Below are 19,919 nucleotides of genomic sequence, written 5' to 3' on the forward strand. Positions count from 1 at the left end.
GCTTTGAAACAAGGTGTCCCCAAATTGTGGTGTTTGCATTCATAATGATAAACAAACATACTTTTATTGGGGAGCAACCACTGATTCGCACAGAGATCACAACAGGTTCAGAGACGTACTTGATTCCAGGACCAACTCTCCAAGCTCACTATATAGAAGGAAAAACTGGGGGTGTAAGATACTGCACATAAGCTCAAGTCCTCCTGAACAGAGTAGGACTGGAAGAACAAACTCTTCTGAAACCAGGTGTCTGTCAGACGTAATAGAAGATGAGTCAACTAAATTTGAAAAATGGAGCAAAAAGGACCACTTTTCTACACTTCACATGTTAAATAAGAAAAGATGAAACATACAAACGAAAGAAGCAAAATAGGAAAAGTGATATATTATCTTCGTTTTTCCCGTCCTTCCACTGCATTTCGTCGGTAGAAATAGCAAAGAGAGCAGAATTAGACAACATTTACAACAAGTAACATGAGACCAGCCCATTTCCTCTCAGCTGTAGAGTTACTTCACCGCTGCAACTACAATTTCTGGCTTTCCTGATCTCTGCACTTTACTCCCTGCCTCGGATAGGAAAGGGGTGTTTGAACAGTCAGGGGTTTTAACTTTGCTTACACAGTTGCCAAACTCCTGTTCCTTCAACTGCTGCCCATCCCCTCCCAGCACAGACATTATACATCCCTGTTCCACTGCGTCAGTGAAGAATTTGCATTCAGGAGGAACAGGTTGGGCCAGCCACTTTCCAACTGCTGGCTCCTATAAGAACAATTGTGCATAGTTATAACCCCCAGGTCATTTTTCAAAGGTACTTCTTTCTGTAAACTACAAATCGTTTCTTCAAATACAATCTCAAATTATTTTCTCTTTTGCTGAAACACTTCCCTTTCATTGGTAGCTGTAGTTTAAATTAAAAAAAAATCCAACCTGCAGAATTAGTCTGATAATTATTTTGCTTTGCTACTTAAAGCTGTTTTTCTAGATACAACAGGGTTTATTTTATTCTTGGTTAAGACTATGAGAGTACAGCCATGAAATTTTCAGCTGTAAATTTTCTTATATAAGTCTCCTTTGAAACATGATGGATTGTGGAGCTCAGGGATGCTTTTGTTCTCACTGTAGATGTTTATTTTCATCATATAGTCTTCTGAAAGGGTGTATGTTGTAATTTTTGGTTAAATCATTCATGTACTGGCAATGTCTGTATCCAGCTCTACATAATATCTGTCAACAAATTCATTAATGATGGTGAAAAGAATTTTCTGCCAACACATTTTTTTCTGGTTTATCCAGCTACAAGCCCTCTTTCATTCCAGATTCAGAATCCACAAACTCAGCGGGCACCTTGCTGCTAACTACACCAGGCTTTGAATTGGGTTCTTACTCCTTCTGTGCACCAAGATGGTATTGCTAGGGGTTTTTTTAGTGACATACTGTTCAGATATTTCTACCTAACCCACCTGTAATAGGTTTCCCTTCTCAAGAGACTGTAGTATAATTTTTTTCTATATAATTCTCCTTCCAAACAGTCTCCTGAGAATCCACACATGCTAGCACGTTGATAAGGGTTTTCAGTCTGAAATGAAGAACACATCCCTTCCCAAAAGCACTGGCATATGTTCTTGCTGGAGCAGTCTGAAGTGCGTACACACGAATGTCGTGCCGCCCTCGAGACTGTGACCTTGTTTCACAGAAATGCACACTAGAAAGTTGTGTTAGCATTTGGAGGGAAGATGCAGAGTGAAACCCCGAGTTTCTATGCAGAGAAGAAGGTGTTTCAGCTGGGGCAGCAGGCAGCCCTCCTCCTGTTGCCTTTGTCCTAAGCCAACATCCCAAATTGTGACCAAGCACGTTTCAAGACATGCCACCAATAACTTGCTGCTGTTAAATGTCTCCTTATGCCACACTGCCATTTACTGAACTGCTCCAACACTGCGTGTGTTATTGGTGTTCATTCAATATGAATGAACAAATAATAAAAATTAAAATACAGCACCTTTTCATAAGACAGTTGTTAAGGCAAAGATACAGCTTTGAGACAATTTATTATTTTTTAACAACTCTTATTAAAACAAACTTAGTTTTACAACTGGCAAAACTTGGTCATGGTTAACCCCAAAAATTACGTATCTCATCTTTTCATATGCATAGCTTTCACTTGTTAAACTGAGCAAAAGTTATGTATATAAATCATGGTGAGAACACAGCTCACAAAGACAGTACATACAGCCCAGTAAAGAAATATGATTTTCATCTCAATAATAATTTTTAGGTGCTTGAGATACATCTGGAAGCTGTAGTTAGGATGTAGAGATTTTGCCTGCATTTCTGAAAGGTGTGCTTCTCTGAATATTTTGCCAAATCCATGCATTTTGCTATTGATCTATATGGACTAGTGCACTTGGAACAGCCTTTTCCATTGAGCAGCATCCCCAGAACAGCACCAATGCCCGTTCATGTAGGTTTGTGTCCAGGGGCCACAGAGGCTGGGCTCCTCTCACTGCCCCTCAGCTCCAGGTGCATGTGGCCGTGCGTCACAGCTGGCACCGTTTACCTCCTCGGGTTCTGCAGGACCTTCTTGTGTAAATAATTGCAGATAGTTGATAAACAGGTACTTTGTATTGTGCCGGTGGCAGAGTTTTGTTAGCATTTCCTTTGATCGTTTCATAAGGAAACTGCTGTTATTTACCTAGGAGGTACTCACCATAATATGTTCATTTACTAAGTTGGAACATAAATCTTCAGGCTGCAATGCCTCTAAACTGCGGACATGCTAAATGCTCACTGTGTCTGGAAGAAGAAGTCACACTGCGGAGGGATGTGCCATCTGCAAATCATTTTCTAAAAAACTCCAAAGAGTAGGGGACTCTCATTTGAAAATGCTTTTATTTGAGAAATCAATGTGTCCTTCTTTTGATCCTGAATTGCCTTGGGCAGAAACATCTGAGCTTCCTTTTTGGAAAAATACTTCTCCTCTTTCTTTTACACAGCTGTCTAATGTTTTGATGGTGAAATCCATTCTCTGCTCTGGCAAAGCTTCTCGTGATAAGGGGAAGAAAGAGTGTAAACCTCAAAGGCAAAAAAGACAGAGGTCTTCCTTTTCAAGCCCTTTACAATATAGAGTCCATAAATCCTCCCAATTTCTCCAGATAAAGGTGGTTTGAGACCTCAAAATGGTGCTGCTGGCACTCACACAGGCATTGAACACAATCCCACGAGCTGTGTATGGGGTGAGGCAGAGATGACCTGACCTCACCATCAGTGACCCTCGCTGCTGTGATGCCTCGTCCCCACATCCTGCAAGTTTGGCTTTGACAGTGGAGACTGCACAGTTAGCAGAAGATCTGCTGTTTCCTTGGTCCTTAACTGGACCCTTTAATTGCAAAGACAGTATTTGGTATCACCAGAAGTCCCTGGTACGTATTCAGCTTTGAACACAGTTAGCTCTTTTGGCCCCTGTGCCAGAGCAAGCCATGCACGCAGACCCACTGTCCTCTGGGACCTTATACAAACCAACAGAAACGTGGCTTGAGACTTCAGCATCTTTCCCCGGCATCTTTCCCCTGAGCAATTGGCTCCTGTGCACAGAAATTCCCTATCAAACTCTAAGAAGCTCCACATGATGGGGGAACCTACAGCCCGCTTCTTTAAATTGTCCAAATTCCTCCAAAATTATCCAAGCCTCTTATGAAAAACCGCAAGTAGCCGCCCTCACTGCCCTTATATATCTGTATCATCTTATCATGGTGGTGTAATGTCACAGGACTAGCTCAGCAACTCACTGGGCTCTTCCCTGGACCAGTTCAGCCCATGAAACTGGCGGCTATGCACAGTTTTCTGATGCCATTAGTTTTCTCCTGGGTCCCTGAGTTGAGCAGAAGGGGTCTGCTGGATGCCAGAGCTGAACAAGGTAAGCTGATGGGGGAACTGGAGTCAGAACTGATAAGAGGGAACAGGATCTTCTTCCCCTTTGGGCACCAGCAGCAATCAGATTTGATCAACACGTGTTGTGTGTCTTCACACTAAGATAATCATGTGGGGCCTTCTGTAGTCAGTGTAGGAATATAAGTACCTCCGGATGGTGACTGGGATCCTAGATGACAGACTTAGATGAGAAAATGAGGTTTTCGATAGCTGCAGTTAATTGAGAAGTGGCCTGATGAAGGTTTGCTTCTAAATAAGACCATTATAAACAAGGGCCTCAGTAGTCATCCTGGTCCTGGCACATACTGCCTGAATCATTTGGGAAACAGCTTAGAAATTTCATAAAAGAAAAGCTCCCTCCATCAAAGGGAGAGACAGCTCTGTATCAAATTTTACTGACACCTCACATTTTCAGATGAAGTCCTATAAATCTTCCCCTCACACCTCCCCATTTGGAAACTGTATGGTCTCTGGGTACCACCCCCCCCGCGCTGCCCTTGGAAGCACACGTTGTCTATGCAGCAGGTCCTATGCTCTTACTTATCTTACAGTGGTTCTCTTCTCAGAAGTGAGCTCCAAGGCAGAAGAACTATCTTCAAAATTCAGAGGAGAAGGTTTTTACTTTTGGACTTTCCTCATTCTCCAAAAGATGGGAGAAGGGACACCTATTGTGCTCACAAGACAAAATCTAGCCTTCATCTAGATGAAAGTTTTCATTTCTTTGAGGTCAATGTCATTGCCAATAGCAGTTTATCCTTAGAGCTAAACAAATTATATCTGCTTTTCTTGGTCTCCAGGATTTTTATTTCCAGTATTACAACATATAAGATCCACAGGTAGAATCACAAATTGCAACTTGCCAGTATTAAGTATTATTCTCTGGCCTTCAGACAACACACTGAATTTTTTGCAAACTGCCTTAGAAAGATAAAAGTGTGTAAAAACACAACTGTAAGGAGCAGATTCTGCATTTATCCCCCTGATAAGGTCTGAAAATAAAAACAAGGCAATACTGACTAAGGTAGAAAATAGGGGCTCTACCATACTGCTCAAAGACTCCAAACCAATAAGGATTTATTTAGAAAACAGGTTTCGAGTTGTTCTGGACTCATACACCCTCCTATAGCTTCACCTCGGGACATCAGATGGCTTAATTTCCTGGCATGGAGATTAGTTGGCTGACTCTCTCAGTAAGAACATTTGATCTGAAGTCCCAAACATCCTGATTCAGAGCAGAAAATACTCCACAGAACACATGTATTCTGCAAAATGGGGAGATTTGCAATATGGTCCCCACTGTGTCAACTGCCATCGTGCTGATCACAGCGTCCTGATATGCTAGAGCGGCTTCTGGAGCAAAAGAAAGTCGGGAACACGGATGAGCTTGCTAAGGGTTTATTCTGGCACCTTTGAACAGTGAGATTTTGAGAGATGTTTTACCGTGGTCTTCTGAGACCTGTCTGAAGGATACCTCCTGTGCATCCAAATCCTATTTAAGGGTTCAGATGCGGCTTCCTTATGAACACCTGGCAATGCAATTTAGACAAGGAATTTAAGCTTTTAAAATTTTACTTCAAAATATGTAATAAACAAAAAATGCCACCTTTCAGAATGGTGAGGAACTTACAAGGTTTATTTACAATGCTGCCATGGATCCACTTCCAAGAAGGCAAGTTTCCGGTAAGACCCCACCCAAAATACTGGTTTCCAGTTTCTGTTTAGATCACATTTTTCAGAGTTTGCTTCTTGGAATTTTGGGGGATTTGCCTGCAGTTATGGCTGGCATTTCATTTCCCTGCAGTAGAAAGAAATGGAATGGGGTGGGGTGAAGGACACACTTGGCAGCAGGAACTTCTTTCCAAAACATAGTGTGGGGTAAGGAGAAGTGCCTGGCCCTGAATATGTCTTGGGCTGCAGTTCCCTTGGGGTGATGTTACGTCTCTTCATTTGACTCTGGTACTTTTGTGGCAGCACCTTTATTTTGTCTCACTTTGCAACACCAGACAGCCTTAATGGCAGAACAAGGCAATGGTTTATTCAGCCAAAATTCGGGCAAGAGTTTTGGTTACGAGATTGGACGCGAAAGGCTGTAGGTAGGGCAGGCGTGAAGCACGATTCCAGTCGCAGTGCAATAACTGGATATCTGGGCAGCTGCTTATTCCGGTTCCCTTGGGAGAGTCAAGGTACCTTTGCTGTCAGGACTGGGGCTGGTGCCACCCCAATTTCTGAGGGCTGCCCTCTGCTCTGAGGAAGGCTGGTCTGGGAACGGGTCACTCCTGCCGCTGCTGGGCTGTCTCTTGGCTTGGGCTCTCCTCTTTTGGGCAGTAATTTCCCTGCTGCTGTACCAGCTCTGAGGGCTGGTGACCTGACTGGCACCGGCTGACTCCTGCACACGCACAAGCAGCCAATTTTTCTCCGTCTCCCTCACTGACTTTGCACCATGCTCCCTGTTCCTTATTTACGGCTCACACAGTCTCAAAATCTCCCACTTGCCACCTGGGCTGGTTCACAAGCCCCACTCAGGCAACTACTCACGGCAGCCTTGTTTCAGCATGAAAAACTGAAGATCAAGCTTTCCTGTGATCAGCTCATACTTAATCAGGCTGTGGGACAATTCTATTTGCATCTAATCTAAACTGTTTACTTTATATACTTAAGCATGAGCTGCAGCTTCTAACAGCTGATACTAGATACTCTAGAGGATGTCAGTTATACACATACGCTGCTAAGTTCACAAAATCATACTGTAAACAGGTGTATTACCAGCTTTCTGTGAAGCCCATACGCACCACATGAGCAAAGCAGCTGATAAAGGCAGTGACAAGGTACTTTGTCCAACTTCCTGATGGCTTTAGAGGTTCTGCCATCCAGCTTCCCCAAACCACAGACCAGCAACACCAAATGCTGCACCTTGGATGCTGTCTGGGTGTCGTCACCACACAGCACAAAGCCCTTCAGGCCCACCTCTGGCTGGAGACACACACCAAGCCTGCTCAGAAGCTCTGAGGAGCTTCTCCCCACAATTAGGCTTTCTCCCTCCTCCAGCCATTTGTTTCCACCCCACAAATACACTGACACATCCTGGCACAACTATTCATGCTACTACATGGTGACCAGCGTCGGGGAACAGATCCAAGTTATAAATAACTCAGCAAAAGGCTATTTTTAACCCAGCTGAGTTCCCCATCCAGTCTCATGAGCAGTTGTGCCACGGGGAAGGTGTAGCACAAGACCTGCAGCAAGTGGCAGCGGCGAAGGGAGAGGTAGTAGCTGCCCGGGCTGCCACTGCTGCTGAGTGACATCCATGTCATCCTTCACTGATACCACAGCAGGACAGACCCGTAGCTCCTGTAGAAAGCACATCAGGAGAGCCAGAGCTTGTGAGCTGCCAAAGGCAAAGAGGGATGGATGATGTTCAGCCAGTCTGGGCAGCGAAGCCAGGTCTGGCAGGTCTACCTAGGGTCTGCATCATCCATTGCTCCCTTGAACTTGGCCCCCGTGGCAGCGGTGGTGACTATGTTAGATTGCTGTAATGGAGTGATGATGGCCCAGCATCTGTGTACACAGATACATAAAGAAGAAAGACTTTTGTGCTGTAAGTGCTCTTTTTCTTCCATTGCAGATTGTGAAACATGAAACAAATTGACAGCTGATATGACCCTACACTATCACATTTCTGAGTAGCTCGTAGATAATCGCTAGACCTGCAAGACCTAAAAGAGAAGAATGGTCTAGATTTTTCCTCCAGAGTGATGGACATCAGGATTAGCTCTGGACACTGACTTACCTTTGTTTGAAACCGATGGGGGAAGTGAGACAGACCCATCATCTGGAGTGCTGGCAGAGAGGATCCTCACATCCAATTATGCTGATGCATTTGTGTGAGTCGCTTCTCAAGAGTTCAGAGATAGCCGGCTGCAAACATCCTTCCCCTTTAGCCTTTGAACAGACTATTAATGAAGTGATTTTCATCTGATGTATCTAACAGGCAGGTATTTCCTTCCTGCCCTTCCCCTTGCTCTTTTGGAATGGCTACATAGCTTCTTTTTGGCATATGTACTTTATATACTGTGTTCAAAGAACTGTATAAGAGCAACAGCATGACAGGCAACCCATAAAACATAAAAGGAACTCTTCGTATCACCCTGCGTGTCAAGCTAATGTTACCCTCCAGCCATATGCAACCATTATATGTAGCAATCATTAAAAACTGCTATAAAATGCTCTGTAAAGAACAGCCCTGCCTTAGCAAAGGATGGCTTAGATAATCTAAGGGACCTTCTCTCCACTGCCTGCTATGGTATTACTGGTATATTTATCCTCAGAAAATGACTCACTGCCTTCTTAAAGTAGTAGTCAAAGCTCTCTGTCTTTTTCTGTCATACTAAAACTAAATGGGTTTCAATGGTATTTCTTCAGAACTGATAGAAACAATGAAAGCATCCGCAGGTGTTAGAAAGTGAGCTTGTTTGAGAAGATACAGCCCTAAATCGAGCCTTGGAAAATACTAATGAAAAATGCTACTTTGTGTGGCAAGGGGAAATGTATGTGATCACTTAACTAGTAGGTAAAATTTATTACGGCAGCTATTACAAAACCAGATGTTGGAACACAAGGTTTTCATATGGGTATAAAATATTTGAATTCTGTTACAATGTATTGATAATATATATTGCCTCAATAACTCAGGCCTTTCCAAATGAATACAGCATTGCCGACAATAAGGGTTGTAGGGACCTGTGAAAATCATCTAGTTCTTACCCCTGTCCTAAGACAGCATCTACCGTGCCTCTGCCTTGGTGATTTGCATAACTGAGTCTTAAAAGGCTTCCAATGGTAGAGCTTCCAAAGGTATAGCTACCCTTAGTTAGAAAAAGTTATTTTTTTTCTAATGTTTACCTTAATTCTTTCTTCATATTAAGCCCATTATTCCTTCTTCTGTCATACACAGACATGGGAAACAGATCATCCCATTCCTTTTTGTAGTCTTCTGTAAAATACTTCAAGACTGTTATCTCATTCATCAGTTTTCTCTAGATGAAACATTCCAAATTTCAAGACCTCGAAGCTAAACTCTTCCCTATTGGTCTATACTTTTCTTGAAACTAATTTCCCAAAACTGGACACAGGCCTCCAGCTGAGGTTTTATTAATGCCAAGTAGAGTGGGGTCTCACTGTTTTGTTCTAGCTGCTTATGAACTGTTCCAAGACTTTTCTGGGAATTGGTTATACTGACCCCATTACCCTTTTTAGCCTCCTTTTTAGAGATAGTCATGTCTCTCCCGTGGTGGTGCCCAGGGCAAAAATGCAGGTAGCTATTTACTGTCAGGGAATGTCTCTGTTACACAGTGTACATTATGTCCTCCACTCATGATGCCATCTCATATAAACATTTTCATCCTCCTGTGATCAGATTACACCGCACAGTTAGTGAAGAACTGGGACCAGGATATATTTTTGCACCTTTGGTTCCTCTCTTGGCCACAGCTTTGCAGGCACTAGGTTTCTGGTTTAACTTAACTGAAGCAAAACTCGCATCAGACATTTGCTTTGGGAGTAGTAGAGATAATAGGGATCAGTGTACCATGACCCACAGCTGAACTTGAAGTGGATGGTGCTTGGGCAACTTAGAAGTGCTTCTTTGCTCTTTTTCTGCTGCTGCTTCTTTTGAGACAAACCCGTGTCTCTATTCAGTAAGATTATTCCATTGCCACAAAACTGTAACTCTTCCTACGTCTAACTGGAAATCAAGTTTCTCTTCTGTTTTCATTCTCCCATTAGGGGTTTCAGTCTCTGATTGCCCCTATGTTCAGAATACACATGAAATGAATAATGTCCTTTTGTCTAAGCAGCTCGCAGGAAACAACAGATTAAGAGGTAATTCATTCCTGTGATACACCATGGGTGAAGCCCTGATCTAAATAAAGCTTACAGGAGTTTCACCACTGGCATGAGAAGGGTCAGAATTTCACCCCAAGCAGACGTTTTGTGTTTGTTTTTTTTTTTTTTTTTTAATACTCCCAACAAAATGAAAGTATTGGATTGAATCATTATTCACCAGTTGTCCTTAGTGCAAAGACAGATGTGCACTCCACCCCTCAAAGATTGTCCACAAACTTCCTCCTTCCCCAAGAGTGGTGCTTGGCAAGTGTCCAGATATCAACAACTTCCCTTTGAAAATTATTGATTATATGGCTCTAACAATTGATAAATCCTCCATTGTTTGAGCCAAACTTTGCCTTTGTTTAGAGGCCAAAAGAAAGATTAGGAAACGTTCTTGTCTCGATTAAGGAAAAATGATAATGTTTAAGTGGGGGGAAACACATAACATTCAAAGGAATATGTAAGGCATCTGGCTTTCATATTCTGCAATTTGATAAAGCAGATGACTATTTTCTGATAGAAAAAAAAAAAAAAGCCCTCACAACAAAACAAAAAGAAATGAGCAAGTGTTTTTACCTACAGCAAAGTATGAAATAAATTAACTAAGCATAATGACCTGGCGCAGCACATTCATAAGAACAAGTCATCTTCCTGCAACACAAGAGCACTATCACCACTCTCCCACTTTGCTTTTCATTTTCAAAACTGAGGACAAGGTTATCTGCTTTTTTTTGACCACAGTAGAAGTAGGGCGTTCCCAGGGACTATATAAAGTTAATTTTATAGCTTCTGTTTTTCCTTTGATTTCTTTACCCTCCTCAACTCATTCAGCAATGTAACTGTGGGTGGGACCACACCGGCAGCTGCGCTGGGACGTATCCGCTCTGCGACTTGACGTTTCCAAGCACCATGTGCATGGTCCCAGCTGTGGAGTACAGTAACAGGTAACACAGCTCACTGCTCTGTGGGGGTCTGGTCTGAAGTCTTGAGAATACAATCCCGTTTTGTGATTTTGCATTGTTTTGTTGATGTCTGCAAAGCAGAAACTCAGCTTTTTGAGCAGGGCCCATCTTATCTTTTGTGTACAATAGTTAAGCGTGCAAGATGACAACTGACTTTAAAGGGATCTTCTGGTGCTGTCATCATTCACCATGGTTGGGTCACAGACAAATAAATAATGATGACACAGATGATGATATAGCCACTCAAAAGTAATGCTGAAGTGGCAAAAAGAAATTCATTTTCTAAGACACGATGTGGGCAGGACAGGATTATTTTTTCCCCATCATTTGCTCTTTCTCTGCCATCTGTCTGTATAGCTTCCCCATTTCTTTCAAGTCTCTTCTTGATGCCTTTCGTGCACTCATACTTATTTGGTCCTGTATTAAAAAATAATACATTTAAAGTAGAGGTGATGTATGTGCCAGTGCTCAGTCTCTGTTAACATGCTGCCATGTGACACGGTAGAAAACTTGAGAGACACACAACAGAGATGGCTCCTGGACAAGTCTGGAGCATCTGCTTTCAGTGTCTCACTCCAGAAACAGTGTCAAACAACAAACGTGAGATCTCTGAAATGTGGCAGTATTCATGACTGAAACTTGTGTCTTTTCCATCAAACTTTTATTCCTCTGTTTTGATGTTATCCACAGAAAAGACAAATTGTCTAGATATTTTGGGCAACTATGTTTGTGGTTAGACATTCAAACAATAGATTATAATTTATCCAGGTATTAATAGTGTTAGCCCTAATCATCTTTTCAAACCATCTATAATAAAGGTATATTTAAGAGAATTCCATAGGCAGAAACTGTCTCTATCTATAACCTAGGAAATGCATGCTTTTAACGATGCAGTCATCAGTGGCTCCTCAGCATACCCATCAGGGAAACTTTATCTAAAAGCAGCTTTCACTCCTGTAAGTTTCAAGGAGTGATGAGCAGAAGTCCCTGTCTCTCCCCAGGGTACAGGCAGAATTTAATTCTGGAAATTCTGTACAAATCAAAATCAGATGGAAGACACTGAGGTAGACCAGCTGAGCTCAGGACAGGTTAACAGAGCACAGGTTGTAAGCAGGCTAATGTTTGTGAGGCACCTCGAGAACAAGGATGACTGTACGTACTAGTCTCTTCATTCATGGCAGTCAGTGAAGATCCTGAATTTGTCTAGTCATGCCTGGCAGAAGTAACGAGGAAGCCAATCTGATGTTGAAGCAATAAGCCCTTTCCTTGGAAATGATAGAGTACAGTTTCCTTAAGGAACATGAAGACAAGCAGAAACTGCAGGCGAGGGCGAGGGTCCGTAGTTAGCTAGTAATGACCAGTCATTCAACTCCTTTTCCAAGACGCTTGCGGTCGAGGTCCAGCCTGCAGACCTCACTGTTTGATCTCATTAGCCATGCAGTAATGTTCTGACTCAGATAAAAATGGGAGGATGGGGTGGCAGGGTGTTTTGGGGGGGTGGAAAAACCCAGATCACCCAAAAGGGAAGGTAGGAGCTGGAAAACACAGCAAAGCTAAAAGCTTGAGCAGTTCCACTCATCTTGCACCCTGTCTTGTCTGGTAAATCTTGGCTGCTACCTCACATTCCAGTAATTCCTGCACTCCTGTAGCCACCTTCCCCTTCAGCCAGGGAGAGATTTCAACTGACCTTAACTCCCATGCAGAGCAATAGAGGAGATATCAATCACCACAATGAAGTGATAACGGTAGCTGGTATAATCACTGGCCTCTACCAAAGAAGGACATGTGACAGTGCTGGGGACAACCTGCCAAGCCAAAGCTCCAGGCAGCAAATTCTTAACCTAAAAACTGCTACAAAGTGGTGTTTTGAGGGGATTTAGGGACACTGCAAGATTAGCGCTCCTCTTACCTGAAGACAAGGGTTGGTTTAGGGAGCCGTAGCCTCTGGAAATGGTGGCTTTTGCTACATCATGGTGGATGTGTGTGGGGGAAGAAATCACCATGCTTTTCATCTAGTGATAATTTTCTAATTAAGACCCATATTGTTTGGTCTGGCCAAACTGTACTGAGCACAGGAAAAGGGAGCAAAATTGATTTGGAGAAGGAGCAAAACTGATTTGAAGCCATCTTTCTTGTTCTCTGTTTTCTTTGTTGATTAAGAAGATACTGTGAAGGCAAGAGCTGCTGCTGGAGGAGGAAAACTGGGTGAAGTGACTGCTCTGAATTGGTATAACAAGTCGTATGATCCAAGAGCTCCTGAAGAGCATAACAAAGGCTATCTGTCATGGTAGGACATAGACTTTACACAGCATGAAAGGTCCTCAGCCTTTGCTACTGTCTGCAGAATCACAAATGATGCAAAGATAAAAATAACTGATATAAGAAAAAATCAAAGAAAGTGTTACTAGGATACCAATCATTCACTGGAGGACAAATCAGAACCCAATGAGTCTGTAGGTAATGATAATTATAGTGCTGCGTAAGCATGCAAAGCAGGCTCCCAGTAATCCTTCCATTTGACAGGGGAAGACAGTTTGGGATGCCTAGTTCCAAAAGAAAATTCAGTTTACATTAGATTGTTCAATTCTAGACTTTTCACTGCTATACATGTTCAAAATACAATCCTTTTCCAGGGAGGGAGGACTCCACAGCCTTTATTAATGAGTTTGCTCAAGTGGCTTCATAACCAGGATTTTGTCCTCACTATCAGATACAAATCTGCTTTGCTGCTGCTGAAACTAATTTCCTTTTGTCCTACCAACTCCCAACAAACCACCATCTTCTTTGTGACAAGCTTATGCACAGGAAGCTTGCTGTTGGGCCCCTTGTCATTCCCCTCTAGAAGGCGGCAGCTCAGTCTCTGCCGCCTTTCTGCACACGCTCTTATCACTTTTGTTGATACCTTCTGGATTATCTCTAATTTGCCTGTCTTCTTAAGTATGCCTGGAGCTGGAAACAGGACATCTGCTGAAACTTCCTAAGCCCACTTCTTACACAGAGTCTAGCTATGAATACATTTCCAAAGCAAGGCTTGCATTTTTTTGTAGCAGCACCATGTTATTAATTCATTGAGTTTGAAATCTATCATAACTTGGAGTTTCTTTTTTTTTCTGCAAATATTTTTTTTCTGAAAATATTGCATTTATTTCCTATAGTGTAAATGTTCATTTGATTTCCCTTTTCCAAGTGTAATGCTTTAGATGTGTTTTTACTGAACTCCCTCTCGTTTGTTTCATTTGGAGTGAAGACTATTTTGAATTCAAATCCTGGTTTTTGAACTGCCTGGAAGGTCTTCCCTCCCTGTTCCTCACTGTTGCCTGCAAATTTTGTAGGTGTGTTCTCTGTTCCATCACCCGTATCATCCATATCAAGCAGAAACCAGATACATAAGATCATAAGAATGTCACAAAGGGTCATACCATAACCCTTGCTAAAATAAAAATACAGCCTATTGAATGCTATGAATGTGAATTATCTGGGAACAGAAGGAAATCAATCTGACTTGGTGTGATCTGGTTTTACTTTTTAACACCTTCTTACCCTCCGAGTGCTTGTATGTATATTGTACACTGAGTTGTTTGAGTCTCTGTCTGAGTGTCAAAGGTAGGCCGACTGTCCGATAATTCTTTTTCCCCTTTTTACAATACAGTTATGTATTATATTACATGTATTCCCCTCTTGTCCCTCAGGTCCACCCTGTACATACTCCCAGGCAACTGCTAATGGCTCAGACATTACTGTGACTAGTTCCTAGTCACACACCACTAGGGTGAGTGTGGTCAGGCTTTAATATCACTAGTTTAGATAAGCATTCCCTCTCTGCTCTGGCCTGTCCCCTTATTCTTTCCTTTAAACTAATTTTATTAGGTATTGGTCACTAACTTCTTTAGCGAAGACTGAAACAACAACGGGATTTAATATTTTGGCCTCTTTTGTGCTGTCTGTTATTTGCTGTCCTTGTTATACAGCTGTACTTCTTTTGTCATCACATGTTCTGGCAACATTTTCTGGTTGCCTTTATGCCTCCTGCTATTTGTAACTCCTTGTGTGCCCAAAAGTTTTGCTTTATCTTTCCATATTATATAGTCAGGTGTCCTGATTTCCCGGTTTTCTGCGAGGCTTTCATTTCCAGGCCCCCGAAGAATGCCTCAGAGGACCACATCAATCTGCAATTGTGCTTTCTCTTTCCTTTGTACCTGAACAGCTTGTTGTAGAACCTTTAATATGTATTTTTTCCAGTATCTGCCAGTGGTGCCCTACTCTATTATCCTTTCAATTACCTTCTCAAGAGGCCTCCACCCCCGCTTACGAATTTTTAGAAACCTGTTTTTTTGTAGTTCATCTTTAATAGTGAGGCTTTTCTTAAAATAGTGGTCATCTGTTACTTCATACTTGCTTTCACCCAGACTACCTACCACATGTAGATTCTCAAGAAACCCCTCGTTATTAGCTGAATCAAACCCAATTTAGCTGTGTCCCAAAATATCATTCTTCCTCACGCCCCACCTTCTGAGAAAAAACCCGCCCTCGGCATATTCCAAGACCCTGACAATCGCCCGTGTCCTCCCTATTGCTTTTCTCTAGGTTTTATGCTATTTGAAGTGCCTTGTAGAGGCGAGGTTGACTCTTTTGAATATCTCGGTGAGTTACTCAAGCAAAAAGAGCCTCACGTGTTTCTTCTTTCTCATGATTTAGTTTTCTCCAAATGACCTCCAACAAGACACCCATCTTGTTCTTTTCTTTCCTCATTTCCACACGAAAGCAGTCAAGAAGCCAGCTTCTTAGCTTTCCCTGAAGTGGAAGGCAAGTATACATGTCTAAATGCTTTGTCCTCTCTATTCTTCTGGAAAAAGCTGTATCTGTGTCCCTGTTCCAGGTCCCTGATTTGTTCCATCAGGACTTCATGGCACCTACTATGTCATGAGTTTGTGCATGTGAAGACTTTGAGTTTTCCTGTTTATTCAACATATTGCTGATATTTCCATATAGCTATTTTTGATATTCAGCTCTTTGCCCTATTACTCTCTCTCTGGTCTTTCTTGTGCTTTTTTGCTAACAGTTTCCCTATGGAGATTGTTAACAAAGTACTAATTACTGCCAAGCAAAGGGTATAGTGGTGGCTTTGTGATGTAGATACTGGTCAGCCAGGAACTTGACTGAGACTCCAAAATTACTGTAATTCCCATCTATCTCTGGACAGACTCCAGAGAGTAACAGCTTTCAGTCTCTGCCAACCTGGTTTGGAGCAGTTTGCCTGTGTGTGATTTTGCATGTCTGTCAGCCAAATCAGAGAGCCAGTGCAAAAATCTAGTACTTAGAGAGCGTTTGATACCCGTGGGAGCTGTCGGGGCCAGGAAACCAATGACTAGTTTATAGCAGATTGGGGGAAAAAAAAAAGATATAAATAATATAGCTAGCATTTTAAGTACAAATACAATTGTAATTAAATGCAAATTACCAATGTAAATCAGAAAGAGTTTTTTTTTTTTTGCATAAGTGTTCCCTGACAGTCTTAATAAAGATTAAAGCCGAGCTGGAATTGCTCATACAAAACGTGAGAAGGAGCTGCAACCGCTCCTGACGTGTGACATGGTTCTCAATGAAGTGTGACGTTGTTGCTTTTACAGAGCAGGCAATGTGAAGCCTGGGTGGGAAATCACAGCTGGAGAAGCTGCCGCCGAGATGTCTGTCACTCCCCTCAGGTGTAAGTCCTCGATCAGAGAGTAACACCAAATGCATTGAAACAATGAGGATCCATTTCAGAGCATTAACAGATCCCTTAGAGCCCTGTACACATTTATGTATACGCATAGCTTTCCTTTCTGTACCGTAGACATACATTTATTTATTCTTTAATTCAGCATAATTAATAATTAATATCCTATAATTAATAACACAGTAATATAAGTAATACACTATAAGGAGGAAGATGATAAAGCTCATCAGAACCACTGTCGGTTGTTAAAAATGACAGACAAATAGGCGACAAAAATGAAAACCCTATTTGTGATTTGTGTGAGTTACTTTCTAACTGGATTTTATATGTGAAGGGCTTCTCTATTCCTGATTATAGGAATGGTTGTGCATTTTCAGATAAAGACAGATTTGTGCTCATCTATTGCTTTACAGATGTTGCAAGGAGATGAGTAGGAAGCCCATCCTGGACCAGACAGCTAGAATGTTCTGAACTACATGCTCAGATGACAAATGAGTGAGAAGTCCTATTTGTTTTCATTTAACACAGCAGGTCAGTCATAATCACGCACAAAATACCATTATGAACTATAACCAGTTTACCAAGTGTAAGAGAAAAGCCAGTATAATCACTCCCCGCTCAACAAATCCCGCCCACCAAATTCACCTTCTCAAAAATCTCAAGTCTATAAAAAAAACTTGCAAAATTTTGGGATCTAGTGCACCAAAGCAAAGCAATAGTCTTGAGCCCTTTACTAAGAACAACCTGTTCTAAGCCTTTAGCTAGGCATATCCAGAGACCTTTAGCTTCTGAATCCCAGCTTATCTCAGCTGTTGGGTAAAAGCACAGGGGCTCGTTTTTGAGCTACTTGTGGCAAGGCCAAAATCATAAAATACCTCACATCCAAGCCTTGAACTGCACCTGGAAAGAAGTGGGAACCTAGCACTGTTTACAGACCAGCGTGTTCCTTGTACACACAAGGACTGAGTGCTAAAAACTGATAGTTCCAGCTTTAAATGTACAGAGTATCTGAGAAGCCCTCTGAACCAGCTGATCTACGCCAGAGACCGGGCAACTCACAACAGGAGGCAAGATACATGCTTTTAGTGAATGCACAGAATAAGTTTGGTTGTTTTTTTTTTTTCCCCTCCAGCATTTTATTCAAGTTAATGTCTAATTAGAACCAAGAACTTGGTGTGTTTTTTGCTGCTGCTATGACAATTCCTAAAAGCATTTCGTGGACAACAATTATGTGTGGCAATTTTGCAGTAAGCTCCCCAGCTACCGAAGGAGAAGAAGGGGACAACATGAGCTCTGTTTTATTATTGCACAGTACAGATAATGATACACTAACCATATCAAAAGGAGCTTTGTAATTATTGGCTCAGGAGCTCTTGTGGTTATTTTACGTTTAACCCACACACCAATTTGGTGTCTGCTGGCACATGGTGGCCATATGGAGGGCAGAAAGCATCACTGCCTACCACAGGAGAACATAATCTGGAGAGCGGAGGCATTTTCATGTGTTGAACAAAGTTCCACCCACATCATAAACTGGTCATTCTGCCACATCATAAGCTGCAGGGGAAAAAAAAATCACATAAACCTTCACAGAGACTCTACAGGGCTTCAGTCAGAGACTGTCGTCTGTGCAGCCCATGAATGCACTGTTGATATTTCAGAATAACAAGTTACAGTTATATATCTGCCAGCAATACATTTTGTCATGTAATTCCACCATACATTGTCGGAGCAGTGTTGAAAGGCACACAAACTATTTCCCTGCTATGAAAAATATCAATGAGATGAATTATTTCCTGATGAAGGTGGACAAAGAAAACTGGAAATTTATGCAAATGAGAATCTATGGGGGTTATTTGCAATCCCATCTTCTCACTTAACTTTTTGGGACCAAAGTTTAAAAATGTTTGAAAAAATTACATATATACATGCACCTTTTTATTGATTATTCTATATGAGCATACACAAAAATACTTCTGTGGACAAAACACATTTGCCTGTCTACCTATGTAAGTGTGTTTTTATTTATGTCCGTACTTCCACCCGTGTGTTTGTTGGGAAGGGTGCTGTAGGACTTGTATCCGGGTCCTATACACTTACAAACATTTTGAGCAAATCTTAGGATTGGTTTTCTGAATGGAGACTGAAAAAGAGACAAAATCAGTTTCGAAACAAAATTCTCAGCTGTCTCACTGGTCTTGTACTACATTATAGCATAAACGGCAAGGGAACTTAAACACATGGAAGAGGGGGATTTTGTTTGCATTGCCTAAACAAATATTTTTTTAATAGTATAAAAATAGGTGGAACAGGAAGATAGGCAGGACCAATGTAGAAGAAAAGCATGTTTGTGCCCAATTCACCGGAGAGATTGTTAAAGAACATTTTATCATAATGAAAATATTACCCTTGGAATGCCAGCAAGATCAATGCCAATTTAAGTTGCCTGTCTTTTTTATTTCTAGTCACTAAAGTTAGACTCGTCCTAGAGTTATTGTGACTAGCTGATTTTTTTATTTCAGAAAATGTTCTCTTTCATTCATGAATCAATAGCTCTTTGCTAGTCCTGGCTTTGCTCCTTGCTCTTCTCCGTCAGCCCTTGCTAAGGGCTGTTGCTAAGGGCCAGAGGAAGTGTCCTGTTGCATTCGGCTGAGAAATCAGGGAGGAAAAGCACATTTTCTGTGAGGTGCAAATGAAGCACTTTTCCCGCTGCTGTCCTGCAACGTAGGAAATATGATTCTCGCTGGAACAAGCTGCTCATGATTAGGGCCCCTGTGTGTTTCAGAATTTTGACAGGCTATTCCTAAACTCATAAAATTAGCAGTGTGCCATGCTGGGATCTAGAGAGCAACATTTTTTCTTACAGTACAGGACTCCAGGCAATCAGTTTCTAAAGGAAACTTTATTATAAAGTTTTCCTCCTTCTCTTAATGGAGTTGACAGAAATCTTCCTGTGGATTTCAGTGAGAAAAAAAAAATAACCCATTAGTCAGACAACTTGTAACTCCTTTATTTGAAAGCAGATGAGTAGAACATATATACATTTTCTAAAAGTTTTATAGACAACAAATTAATAAACCGAGTTACATTCTCCATTTAAGGATAGGGAAGTTAGCTGGAAGAAACAGAAATCTTCAGAACTATGGAATATACCTCATTTACTTTCTGATGTTTTCATTTTAAACATACTGTTCAGTTATTCACATTATTTATTTAAATGCATTTCACAGTGTGTTGCACAGACAGCTTTGATAAAATCATATATTTTGCAAAAATAAAGATACCTTAATTTTGGCTTACTATGCCTAGGAAATCCTGTCCAGCAATGCCACCACTCTTTCCAGTGACTCCAGCAATAAGTGATCACTGCATCAATTAGTGTTTTTACTGAAGAGTTAGTTACCTTCTGGCACACAAGAAATTCAGTCCTTTGG

The sequence above is a fragment of the Numenius arquata genome, chromosome 7 (genome assembly GCF_964106895.1).
Source record: "Numenius arquata chromosome 7, bNumArq3.hap1.1, whole genome shotgun sequence".
NCBI classification, from domain to species: Eukaryota; Metazoa; Chordata; class Aves; order Charadriiformes; family Scolopacidae; genus Numenius; species Numenius arquata.